Source organism: Dromiciops gliroides, chromosome 4 (assembly GCF_019393635.1).
Source record: "Dromiciops gliroides isolate mDroGli1 chromosome 4, mDroGli1.pri, whole genome shotgun sequence".
Classification (NCBI taxonomy): domain Eukaryota; kingdom Metazoa; phylum Chordata; class Mammalia; order Microbiotheria; family Microbiotheriidae; genus Dromiciops; species Dromiciops gliroides.
The window spans coordinates 391399975-391412046 of record NC_057864.1 but is presented as its reverse complement, the minus strand read 5'-3'; the positions used below and the strand labels follow the sequence as shown (position 1 = coordinate 391412046).

Here is a 12072-nt window from a genome sequence, read left to right as displayed (position 1 = left end):
CACAACTCTGCCTAATAGTGTTTCATCTATGTGTGAATTAAGACACATAAGTCACCTATGCTATTTTTGTGTAAAAATGGTTGTCACTTAGTCATCTTGGACCTCAATTTCATCACATCTGTAAAATGTGGTTGACTGGAAGATGATCTAAGATCTCTTCTGTAACGATTGGAATGACGCCACCTGCTGGAGAGTTACTGTAGGAAAGCTCCGCCATGAGGAGAAGGCATCTGAGGGCAGCCCTAAAATGCCTGTCCTGCTACTTAACTCATAGTTAAGTAGTTTCATTGAAAGTGTTTTGAAAAGTGCACAAGCACATATAATCAGGTTTTTTGTACAGAAATACTGAAGCCTGAATTAAGAAATATAAAGTTTAATTTGGGGGATAAATTGCCTCCCCCAAAAAAAACCCTTTAGAAGAGGATTCAGTGAAGACATTCTCTACCAAAAAATTTGCTCGATACTTGCAGGCAGGTATATTGCTTTACAGATCATTAATCTTTCCCCCCTTCCCCCCATACCATTTAACTCATCCCAGTTTGGGGGGAAGAATTAACTCACATGTTTTAAGTCTGAGGATTTTCCAATTTAAAGAGCAACTGAAAATTAAGATAAAGCATCTCTCAAAATCAACAGGACTCATTTAAGAGGAAAAAAGTACATCTGACTTGGTACTATTGCTAAAATGAGGTACACCTGTGTACATGCGTTTATCTCATTGGGGTGCAGAGATTACATATAGCTCCTCTTTGGCAACATACTTCACCATCGAGAATAGGAAGGTTTTGAGTCCAATTCCTCATAAGACCCTGCTTATTTTTGTTCCTGGGGACAAAAATCCAAGATAGTTCAGTATATGTTTGGACATTTTGGACTTGCCTCTGTCATACCTATAATGCTATCATCTACAGTGAACCAAAAGCCAGTGAGGCTGAGGTTTTTAGTTCTACTTTTAAAAAGAAACTACAAAAGTTGGTAATATTTTCCATTTCTAAGTTAGCAAGTGCTAGAGAAGTAAATATCCACCTTGAAAACATTTGAAGCCCTAAGTATTGGCTGATTCTTTAAAGCCTAGCTTCTTAAACTCTGGATTTCAACCCCATATGCGGGGCGGGGGGGGGGGGGGGGTTAACATAACTGTGTGGGTTGTGAAAAATTTGGTAACAGTAATATATACCTATACATCCCGGGTCACATAAAAATTTCTCTGGCAAAAGGGGGTTGAGAGTGGGAAAACTTTAAGCTCTGCTTTAAAACATCAATGTTTTATGTCACCCTGACTCAGTGCTTAGTTGGGATTTTCTTCCTACCCTCCCCACCATCCCCACCCCCACCCCCACCTTTACTTGAGGATCCCAGAGCACTGAGGTAGAAGCAAAGATGTCTCCTCTGCCAATACCTTCCAGCATGATTTTTGGGTGTGTCCTAAATCCTGCTCTGCAGGTTTCTTTTTTCAAATGGGGATAAGGGCTAGCTAGCCTAACTAATCCAAATGGCTCTTATGAAAACAATGGGAAAGTTCTATAAAGTGCAAAGTGGTATTTTTAACACAAGTACAGTGTGTTATAGCACTGATTTGGGAACCGGACCTGGTTCTCATGTGACCTTGGACAGAATCTACAAAATGAGGGTTTTACAGTACATGAACTCTTAAATTCTAAAAACTGGCAAATCTCCCTGACCTCAATTTTATTCTTTTGACTACGTGATGTTTAAGGTGTCTTCCAGCTAGAAACTTATAATTATATGACTAAGTTATCTCCCAAATCCCTTGCAAATTCTGTGAAGCTATGATCCATTCCTATGGTTCTAGTTGTGCCTAGAATTGAAGTTAACATAAAAGCCATCACATTAAAAAGTCCTTTACATGACTTAACTCACAGGTGTAGCAGTTTCAACGCATAAAGCTAATATTTGCAGTAAAATGTTATGGGTTTGGTCTATGTTAGTACTAAAAAGTACTAATTGTGCCACTTTGGGCAAATCATAACCTTTGTGAGCCTAGGTTTTTATCACCTGTAGAGTGATGCTTTGGGAATAATGATCAGTAAAATTCCTTCTACATCTAAAATGTTTATTTATGTCTTAAGAACCACCAATCTATTCATTGTTTTATCTGAATATAGCCCCAGCCCAAATGGACCCAATATATTACTTGGAGGAAAATAACACAAAATCTTATTGAGTAGGAGAAAGGAAAGCTCTTAAATATGCATCATCACCAACTACTATGTGAAGAGGAAAGCATTCAAAATTGTATTATGTATACAGAAAGAAAACCCATTTGATAGCATTTGATTGTGTTTTATTTAGATAAATGAAAATCTACCCTAAAAAAAATTTAATCAAATATCTTGTAACCCAGAGTAGAGGAATCTGCAATGCTTGAAGCTTAAACCCAAGTTAAAGTTAACAGCCCTCAACTGAATATTTGTAGTCCAGGGATCAAGGCAATGTATTGGAACAAATTATCTGTTACAGAGACATCTAATTTGTAACATTAATAAAATAATCTCAGGGTTCTATTTCATAGTCCGTAGTAACAAGAAATGCCAAGTTTACAACAGTTGGACTTTCATAATGTACAAGCTTTCATGTTGATATATATGTATATATAAAAGCAAGGTTAGGCCCTTGTTCCCCAACTCCTACAATTTACATTAGCCTTGAGGTCTAAACAGGATTTACTTTATACATTAGCAGCAGCTTTAAAAATTCTATCAAAATTGCAGTTCATGCTACTGACGTTCATTTTCACCTACTCCAGCTATAACAATACAGCATAGTGGATATGGGCATACAATTTTTATGGGGAAAAAAACCAAAACATGTCCCATGGTACATTGCATGTGTTGGTACAAAAAACACAAAGCAAGTAACTTCTGGAGAATGGGTTTTGATGACTGCAATTTTCCAAAGTTGAGACAAAGCGGGGAAAATGGCATGAAGGTGTTCACTTAGAAAATAAAACTTTTTTACTGACTTTACATGAGTTAGGCAATTCCATACTCATGTTTAAGAGCTTCTCCTATTTTAGAAAGGAGGAATACGTATATCCAATATTTAGGGCTTTGACACAGTAGCAGTTCTGCTCTTATCTTGATACACATTATCTTTTTTCTGATAAGAGTAAGCAAATGCAATTTTTTGTTGTATGTTTCATTGGTAAAGGAAGTTCCTAAGTAAGGAAATTCCCTCTTCCAATACAAGTAAAGCCCCTTCACTGCAACTTAGAGGGCTGGCTAAAACCTAAAAGGTTACAATGATTTCCCTGGGGTCACAGAAGCAATATATCTTTCTAATGTCAGGCCAACCTTCTAATCTACAGCTCCATACAGGTTCTTATAAAGTACTAAGTGCCCTAGATGAACAGCAAAATTTTGTGACTATTTTTTCTTGATTAGCCATGCTTGCTCACAACAGCAAAAGAAATAGCCTCCACTTTTAGAAGCAACTTTAGCTGTGAATTGCACAGGGAAAAGAGAAACTTTTTGGCCAAGTGGATTCGCAGGTCTTAGTTCTCCATACTGTTAAGTATTTAATGTTCATTTTAGATAGCAACTTTGAAAATGAAATAGTAACACTACACAGATATAAAAATAACAAGACATTACATGTGACAATTACATTATGACAAAGGCCTCTAATGTCTGAAGTTTCTATGCTAATTTTCATGAAAGAGCATAATTGGAATTATTCTGACATTTTCCCAAATCCCTTAAATATTAGCCCAGATATTTTTTATTTATGAGGCTTCTTAAAAATTCTTCCCAGAATAACCCATTAGATTTTTTAAATATTAGGCAATTTTTAAGTGAAGATGTTACTGTGTCCCCAGAAAACTGAATAACTTTCAAGAAATCACCACCAGATGGTAGAATTGCACCAATAATGACAGTCCAGTGTGTGGCTAGTCTTTGCCAATGGTAAAGACCTAAAGAAAAGAACTGCCACTAAATACAGGTTTTAAATATGCAGTCCAGACTCCTGTAACAACAGCCATCTTTTAAAGTGGTCATGTGATTCTCCCTTGATACATGCAGAGTTTAGCAGTTCAAGCCTACCTGGTTTGATTAATACAATGACCCAAATGATTTAGAAAGTTAGTCCCACGTTTCCTACATTCTAATAAGACCAACAAACCTAAGTGTAAGCAAATATTTTATTTAAATCACTTGTCAAATCACAGTTTACCAAATGTATATGAACATAATGAAACACTGTTAAGACAAGTGGGCATATATATGGAGAAGACATAATCTAGTATCTATCAAAAACCACTCGAAAGAACTTGCCTTATTTCATGCTGTGTGTATGTGGATATGGTCCAGGATACAAGAACAGAATCCAAAAACTTAAAGCAAAGCATTTTTTTCTCAGTAACATCAAAAACATTTTTTTTTTTTGCTCAGTACTTAAGCACGCTCATGTCTAAACATCCATTCTGAAATAATCGAGGAAAGCCTGAAAATTTGCAGAATTTGAAATTGTTGAGACTTTTTGCCAACTTTCACTAGAGCTTAAAGCAAAAGTCCATTAATAAGCTAACTTTGTTTCCACACCTTTTCCCACAAATTTTCACTTGGTACAGAGTGAAAAAAACCCTATTTCAGAGCAATGATACAAATGGGCATATAAACATGAATGGATGTCTTAAGTAGGAATTTCTTTGGAATAGAAAGGTCTCTTATGAAAGCAGCAAATAAAGCCTCACTTATTGTCTCCATGTGTTTCCACAGGGCTTTGCTGTGGTCACTTGCACTCGGCACTTCATATAATGTGTGATAGAATATCTCCTTAACCAGTAAGTGAAGGAAAATATACAATAAAAACAGAACAAGGTTTATTTAAGATATACATATAAATACATAAAGTATTACACTCCAGTTTTGGTAGTATTTTAAACTAAGATTTGGAATATAAGAAACTAAATGTTTCCAACTCCTCTCAAGGTTCAGAATTAAGGTCATTAAATCAGAAACATCACATGTTACCAAGTGAAAAAAAAAAAAAGAAATGTCTCAAAAGGAGGAAATGTTAACATCCAAACAGAAGAATGATGAGTCTAGCTCCTGATGTCTCAGGGTTGTCAGTGGCTCTCTTGGAATGGCTTCAGGTAGTAAGACCTAATTTTCTGTTCTCAAAGTTCAGGAACATTATTAGTCTCGATTCTAATCAGCAGCAGCCTTCACTTTCTTACATGGCCTTCTTCACATTCTGGTCCTACGACACATATTCGGAATTAGCTACAGAGAAAAAAGGAGAATAAAAAAGAAATCGTATCAGTAAGTTCTTCTCTGTGCTAAGACAATGAAAGATGATGAAAAAACAGTAAATATCTGAGGGTCCTTATTAATGATAGGCCCTAAAAAAAGAGGACCCAAAATAACCCCCCCCCCAATATCAGTGTGTGTACATTTTTAAAATTAACTTTAAACTTAAATACAAAATGAGGGGGAAAAAAGAACATTTCCATGTACACAACAGATAACACAATAAATTTCCATTTCAAGAAAACCTATCTAATAAATACTATGGGGGCAGCTAGGTGGCGCAGTGGATAAAGCCCTGGATTTCTGGAGTACCTGAGTTCAAATCTGGCCTCAGACACTTGACACTAACTGTGTGACCCTGGGCAAGTCATTTAACCCTCACTGTCCCACCCAAAAAAAAATTTTAATTAAATAAATACTATACATTGTTTTCAAAGTTATTCTCTAGTTCACATTTTAGTATGCAAAACAGCTGACATTTAGATATCACTTTCTCCTTTACCTAGCAGTACAGTGTACTTACAGTCTCACTACAACTCTCTGAAATTCTGAGTACACATACTTGTGCATGGGAGCTGTTCTTTGGTCTACAAGTTAGTATTTTGCATAGGAGACACCTTGTTGGAAGAGTCTCTAAAGTAATATTTTGGTTTTACCTAATCAATCATGGATCCTCTAAATTTTGAATTCAATGTAAAGATGTGGTCGACTGAAGCATATCATTTGCTAAAACCTGCTTATTCCCATCTTATACCCTCAGAAAGGATGACTTCGATGTGTCTGTAGCACCTTCTGCTGATTTTGTAGAAATGAGATTAGGTAAAGGGTCTGGGAGTTCATTTTATCCTTTTACATTTTTTCCCTGTCAAAGTGCAGTTCATTATTTTTCCCAAACATTTATCTTGTACCCCTTTCCACTAGCCTGCTATCTGATCTCACAAGGCCAGGAAGTGGGTGTCATCACCATCACAGAGCCATGTTTTTGCCTGATCTAGTCCAGAGATGTTAGTACATAAACTACAATTAACTTCCATGGTGTCCTTTTTGCAAAAGCTTAACATAAGCACTTCAAGATGAAATACTCCCAAGGACCCCATCGAACAGAAATTTTTGTCTTTGAACACATAGCAAATGCCATCCCCTTTTTATCTGCCTCTCCTTTTAGGCAGCCTTCCTTTTAGCTTCCACTCTTATTTCTTCTATAGTTTAATTTGGACAATGTGAATATTGATGTGATTCCCCTCCAACAGCATGTCTGCTGAGTCACTCAAGACGACCATCCATACTTAGAATACCAACAACTAACTTACAAAATAAGCCTTAGCCCTTTCGACCCATTTCCCTACCATTATGCTGCAGAAGTGGCCTTAGGAGACCACCCAGAATGGATGATTGTGCATTTCTTACCTTTGCCTCTCCAGCACCTAAAAGAATACCTTGCTAGGTGCTTTAAATCATACTTCAAATAAACTGGACAAGTTAATTGATTCATCCCGAAGCTTCAGCATGCCAAGATTTTTTTGGATCCTGTCGTCCAATTCCAAGTTATTGAAAAATAAAGCAGCACAGAACCAAATGAAGAAACTCACTGGCACTACCAGACCTTCCCCCTCACCCCCACTGCCTTTCCCAGGGCTGACCATTCTGTGAGACTACAGAGAATTCTAGGCTCTGTAACGATTGGAATGACGACACCTGCTGGAGACTTACTGTAGAAGAGTTCCACCCATGAATCGAAGGTCTTTGAGGGCAAGACCAGGAGTCTTTTCTTTGGCGTGAGGAAGTGACGCGGGCTAGTGGGAGGAGGAAGGAAGAGACTGGCGCTCGGTTTCACTCTCTTTCCTGCGGACTCTGGTGGAGAGCGGAGCTAGAAATGTGCTCTCCCTTTAATAGATAGGAATCTAGGCCTTTCTCTCTCTTTACCAAATTCTTATTCTCCTTAATAAATGCTTAAAAGTCTAACTCTTGCTAAAGCTTATAATTTATTGGCGACCACTCATTAGATATTTTAGACAGTTTAGTTAGAATTTTAGCCCTTAACAGTTCCAAGGCCTACAAAAGCACTTCCTGAATCTTTGAAGCATGCATACCCTGAACATCCCCAAAGCCACCTTCATTTGCAAAATTTTAAAACTAAAGGTCTGGGAAGTGACTTGCCCAAAGCCCCAAATCCAATAGTCTTTCCACTGCAACACAAAGCCTCCTCATTTCCCCCCCTCCCCCATCTAAATTTTAGGGAGCAGTTATTTTAGAGCACAGGTGATTCTACTCAATTTTTTCATTTGTACCCTGGGTTCTATGACACAGGAAAACTTTGGAGAGGGAAAGGGAAAGGGATCACAGAATTGGGGAGGCAGCTGTTTCCAGTAAAATACAGCCCAGGCCCTATATCTCCACCCAAACTTTTGGGTCTTAGTCACCTCACCCACAGCTTCTTCCACAAGAAAAGCTACAAGAACTTAATGAGGCAGGCTTTCTCTAGCCTCCCCTCAGTTATCAGCCCAACATGGGAATAACTCTACCCATGCCCCATTACTGGAATTCACCTGACCACCACACCCCTCCCCCTTCCTCCTAAGAGGAAGACAGTATCCCAACCCTGGGGCAATTTCCACCCCTTAATAAAATACAGTGGCCCATCCTAGTTACAGTTAACAATAATGGAATCTGAAAACCACAGACCAGTAATAACATTCACACACCTACTAAGTGTCAAGTGTCTGAGGCCAGATTTTAACTCAGGTCCTCCTGAATCCAAGGCTGGTGCTTTATCCACTGTGCCACCTAGCTGCCCCGATAACTTATTTCTAATACTGGAAAGTCTGGAACTTTAAGGAATTTGACTATTAAGAAAGGAAAGGGGCAACCTTTAAGACTGAAAAAGAAGCAATGAACAAGGAAGATAAGAATAGCTTCATTTCCTTTTTTATCGGGGTGAAGGGAGTGCTGGAGATAGAGTTAATTTACCCAGCTTCTAGGAAAGAATTTAATAAAGGTCTCTCATGATATTCTATGGACAAACTGGAGAGAAATGACCCGTGTCCTGAGAGACAAGGAGATTAAAAGCAGACATCTCAGGAACTCCCTAAGCAAAAGTCCTAAAAAAAAAAAACACCAAAAAACCACTTTTATATTCTTCTTTCCCAAAGGGACTTGCAGGAAGTCCCACCATTAATCTACTTAGGGGCAAAGTTAACGAAAACAGTCCCAGGGCTATACCAGAACTTCTAGTACATAACTGTGCAAGCTAGAATTGTGGGAGTGTGAGGAGTTATCACAGACCTTCAATTCTACCAGTAAGTATTCTGGCCCACAAAAACAGCCAAACCCAAAGAGAAGTCATTAGTGGGCTAATGTCAACTTGAAATAATATTTCTTTGTCCCTGACCCTATGCTATTTAAATGTTATCATCAGTGACTTGGATAAAGAGATAGATGCTGTAGTTTGTCAAATTTTCAGAAACACAAACCTAGGAGAAATAGCTACACATTGGATGACCAAGGCAGGATCAAAAAATGTCAACAAACTAGAAAATTAGGATAAATCTAATTAAATAAATAGGGATCACTTATACTTATGTTCCAAAAATCAAGTATGCACAAACAAGGTATGTGGGAGGCATGGCTGGAGAGAAGTTTATCTGAAAAAGGTACAGAGTTGGAAGAGGAGGAAATGGCAAAGGGGCAATACACTAGCCAAAAGGGGGGAAGGGATAGGAGAACCTAATACAAATTTGAATACCTTTATGAAAAGCACAAGGTAAAGGATTTGGGGAATATACTGTATTCAGAGTAGTGGGGTAGCAAAAGTACAAGGCTGGGAGTCCAGAGAAACCAAGGTTCAGGTCTCATACTAGCTCTACAACTACGAACAAGTATTTATTTAACATCTTTGGGTCTTTTTAAATGAGGATACAGTAGTAGCATATACCTCGTGGGGCAGCTAGGTGGTGCAGTGGATAAGGAACCGGCCCTGGATTCAGGAGGACCTGAGTTCAAAATCGGCCTCAGACCCTTGACACGTACTAGCTGTGCGACCCTGGGCAAGTCACATAACCTCAATTGCCTCACCAAAAAAAAGTAGTATATACCTTGTAGAGAAAAACATCTTTGAAAGACTTAAGATCTCTGGTCAATTCAATGATCGAACATAACTCCAAGACTTAGAATAAGGAATGCTTCTACCTACTTTCTAACAGAATGATAAAATTAAGGCCCCGAATGATATATGCTTTTGGATGTGGTGAATCTGGGGATTTGTTTTGCCTTTTTATGCCTATGTGTGGGTTTGTTGTTTTTGTTTCTCACTTGCGGAAGGGATCATCAGGTGGAAGGGGGAGCTACTGAAAATGTTGCCCAAAAAACCCCCCCAACAAACCAACAACCCACAAATTAAAGCAAAAAGTTCATTGAGAATCTTTTTAAACATGCAGAAGAGAAGAGACATCCATAAGGAAAACATAAACAGAGCAGTTTTGAAAGAAACAGGTTGAATTTATTGTATACTTTTAAAATCAAGTACTATGTCCAGGCTCATGATTTCATATATACTCTACTTTGCATGTGGAATTTTTAAAAAGCGAAATTTAGAAAATACAATACAATATAAATAAGCAAAAATAATAGCATGTTGGGGGAAGAGAAGGAAGGAGGTCGGTTGTTCAAAACAATGTTGTTCAAGATCAAACGTAAGGGCTTTGAAACTCTTAAAGAACTGTCTAAAGGTCAGTCATTTCTGTAATGCCCCCATTCTGCTTGAACCCTAAGGTGTTGTATTTAGTTTTTAGTATTGCCCCATTTGAAGGTATATATGAATAAGATGGAAAACACCAAGAGAAAGGTAGCCAGGATGTCGGAGGCCACAAAACCATGCCATACTAGGACTGGTTCAAAGTCCTGGAAATGTGTAACCTAAGGAAGAGAAGACACAGGCAAGTAATCTGCATCTATGATCAAGTTACCTAGGAGACTGTCTTCGAGTATTTGAAGGACTATGATTTGGAAGAGAGATTTGATTTTTTTTTTTCTCTTGAAGAACAGAACCAGGTTCTATGGGAAGTTACAAAGAAAAAAAATTTAGGCTTGATGTAAAGAAAACCAGTTAGGGGGGCAGCTAGGTGGCGCAGTGGTTAAAGCACTGGCCCTGGATTCAGGAGTACCTGAGTTCAAATCCGGCCTCAGACACTTGACACTTACTAGCTTTGTGACCCTGGGCAAGTCACTTAACCCCCATTGCCTTAAAAAAAAAAAAGGGGCAGCTAGGTGGCACAGTGGATAGAGCACTGGCCCTGGATTCAGGAGAACCTGAGTTCAAATCCGGCCTCGGACACTTGACACTAGCTGTGTGACCCTGGGAAAGTCACCCAACCCCAATTGCCTCACAAAAAAAAAAAAGAAAGAAAGAAAGAAAACCAGTTAGAACTACCTAAAAGTGGGATGGTACTGGCTCAGGAAGTAATGAGCTTCTCTTATATAGAGGGATCTTTAAGACAATGCTAACTATTAACTGAGTGAGGGGGCAGCTAGGTGGCTCAGTGAATAGAGCACCGGCCCTGGAGTCAGGGGGTCCTGAGTTCAAATCCAGCCTCAGACACTTAACACTTACTAGCTGTATGACCCTGGGCAAGTCACTTAACCCCAATTGCCTCACCAAAAAAACAAACAAAAAAAACCCCCCAACAACTATTAACTGAGTGAGCTGTAGAGAGGACTCAGTTATAGGTTGGACGAGATGACTTTTAAGGCCCCTTTCAACTCTGAAACTTGCTGATTCTCTGAGACTTGGGATCAAATCTGTACCTCAGTGTAAAGATGGCAGGTCACTCTACCCTTCTCAGTCTCATTTTGTAAAATGGGAATAACAATACCTGAGGCATGAATTTTACAGTTTTGAGTTAGAATACTGTATGAACTGTATATCAGACAATTTAACATAACAATCAGCTTCAATGCAGGGAGCTTCCAATTCAGACAGGCACCTTTCTCTGACCCTCCTACTCTTAAGAGTTGTGTGGAGCTCGAAAAGGTTATAGGGCTCTCCCAGAATCACACAGTCAGCAAGGGATAGAGGTAGGACTCCCCATTATGCTGCCACCTTACCTCTTACTGAACACCATGAATACAGACCTATTGACAAAAAACGCATTTGTGGGAGGCAAAAAACTGGAAGGCAAAGAAGATGCCCACAGAGTGGAGAATGAACAAATGATGATATATGAATGTAATGGAACACAATTCTCTCCTAATAAATGACCAAGAGAAATTCAGAAAACTGAGACACACGTCCTGACAGAACGGAATAAGCAGAACCAGGGACACAATGTTCCAAACAACTTAAAAATATAAATGAAAACACTACAAGGCGGCCTAAGACATATTAAACATAGGCGCCATCCTTGGTTCCAGAGAACAGACTATATTTCCCTTCTCAGAAATGAAGTGGTAGGGGCAGCTAGGTGGTGCAGTGGATAGAGCACCAGCCCTGGAGTCAGGAGTACCTGAGTTCAAATCCGGCCTCAGACACTTAACACTTACTAGCTGCGTGACCCTGGGCAAGTCACTTAACCCCAATTGCCTCACTAAAAAAAAAAAAAAAGAAATGAAGTGGGAAACTACAGGAAGCATTATACCTTTAGAAAATGCTGTTTTCTTAGTCCTTTTTGTTAATTGCCAATTTTTTGGTTTTTGTCACAGGGGCAAGGAAATGGCAGGAAAGCCATTTTAATACAAAATACAAAAACATTAAAAATTAGGCAGGAATGTTAGCTTATTGCCATTCATGTGCTATTTTAAGGATGAC

General features: G+C 38.7%; 1 protein-coding gene across 2 annotated transcripts in view; it reads right to left on the bottom strand.

The window, feature by feature from the left end:
* Window positions 1-4821: 4821 nt before the first annotated feature.
* Window positions 4822-12072, bottom strand: part of AKAP12 (A-kinase anchoring protein 12) — a 115827-nt gene continuing 108576 nt past the window's right edge. For both annotated transcript variants that reach the window (XM_044001529.1, XM_044001530.1), the window contains one exon: window positions 4822-5246. The gene's annotated coding sequence lies outside the window, so the exon portion shown is untranslated. The remainder of the gene's footprint in view (window positions 5247-12072) is intronic.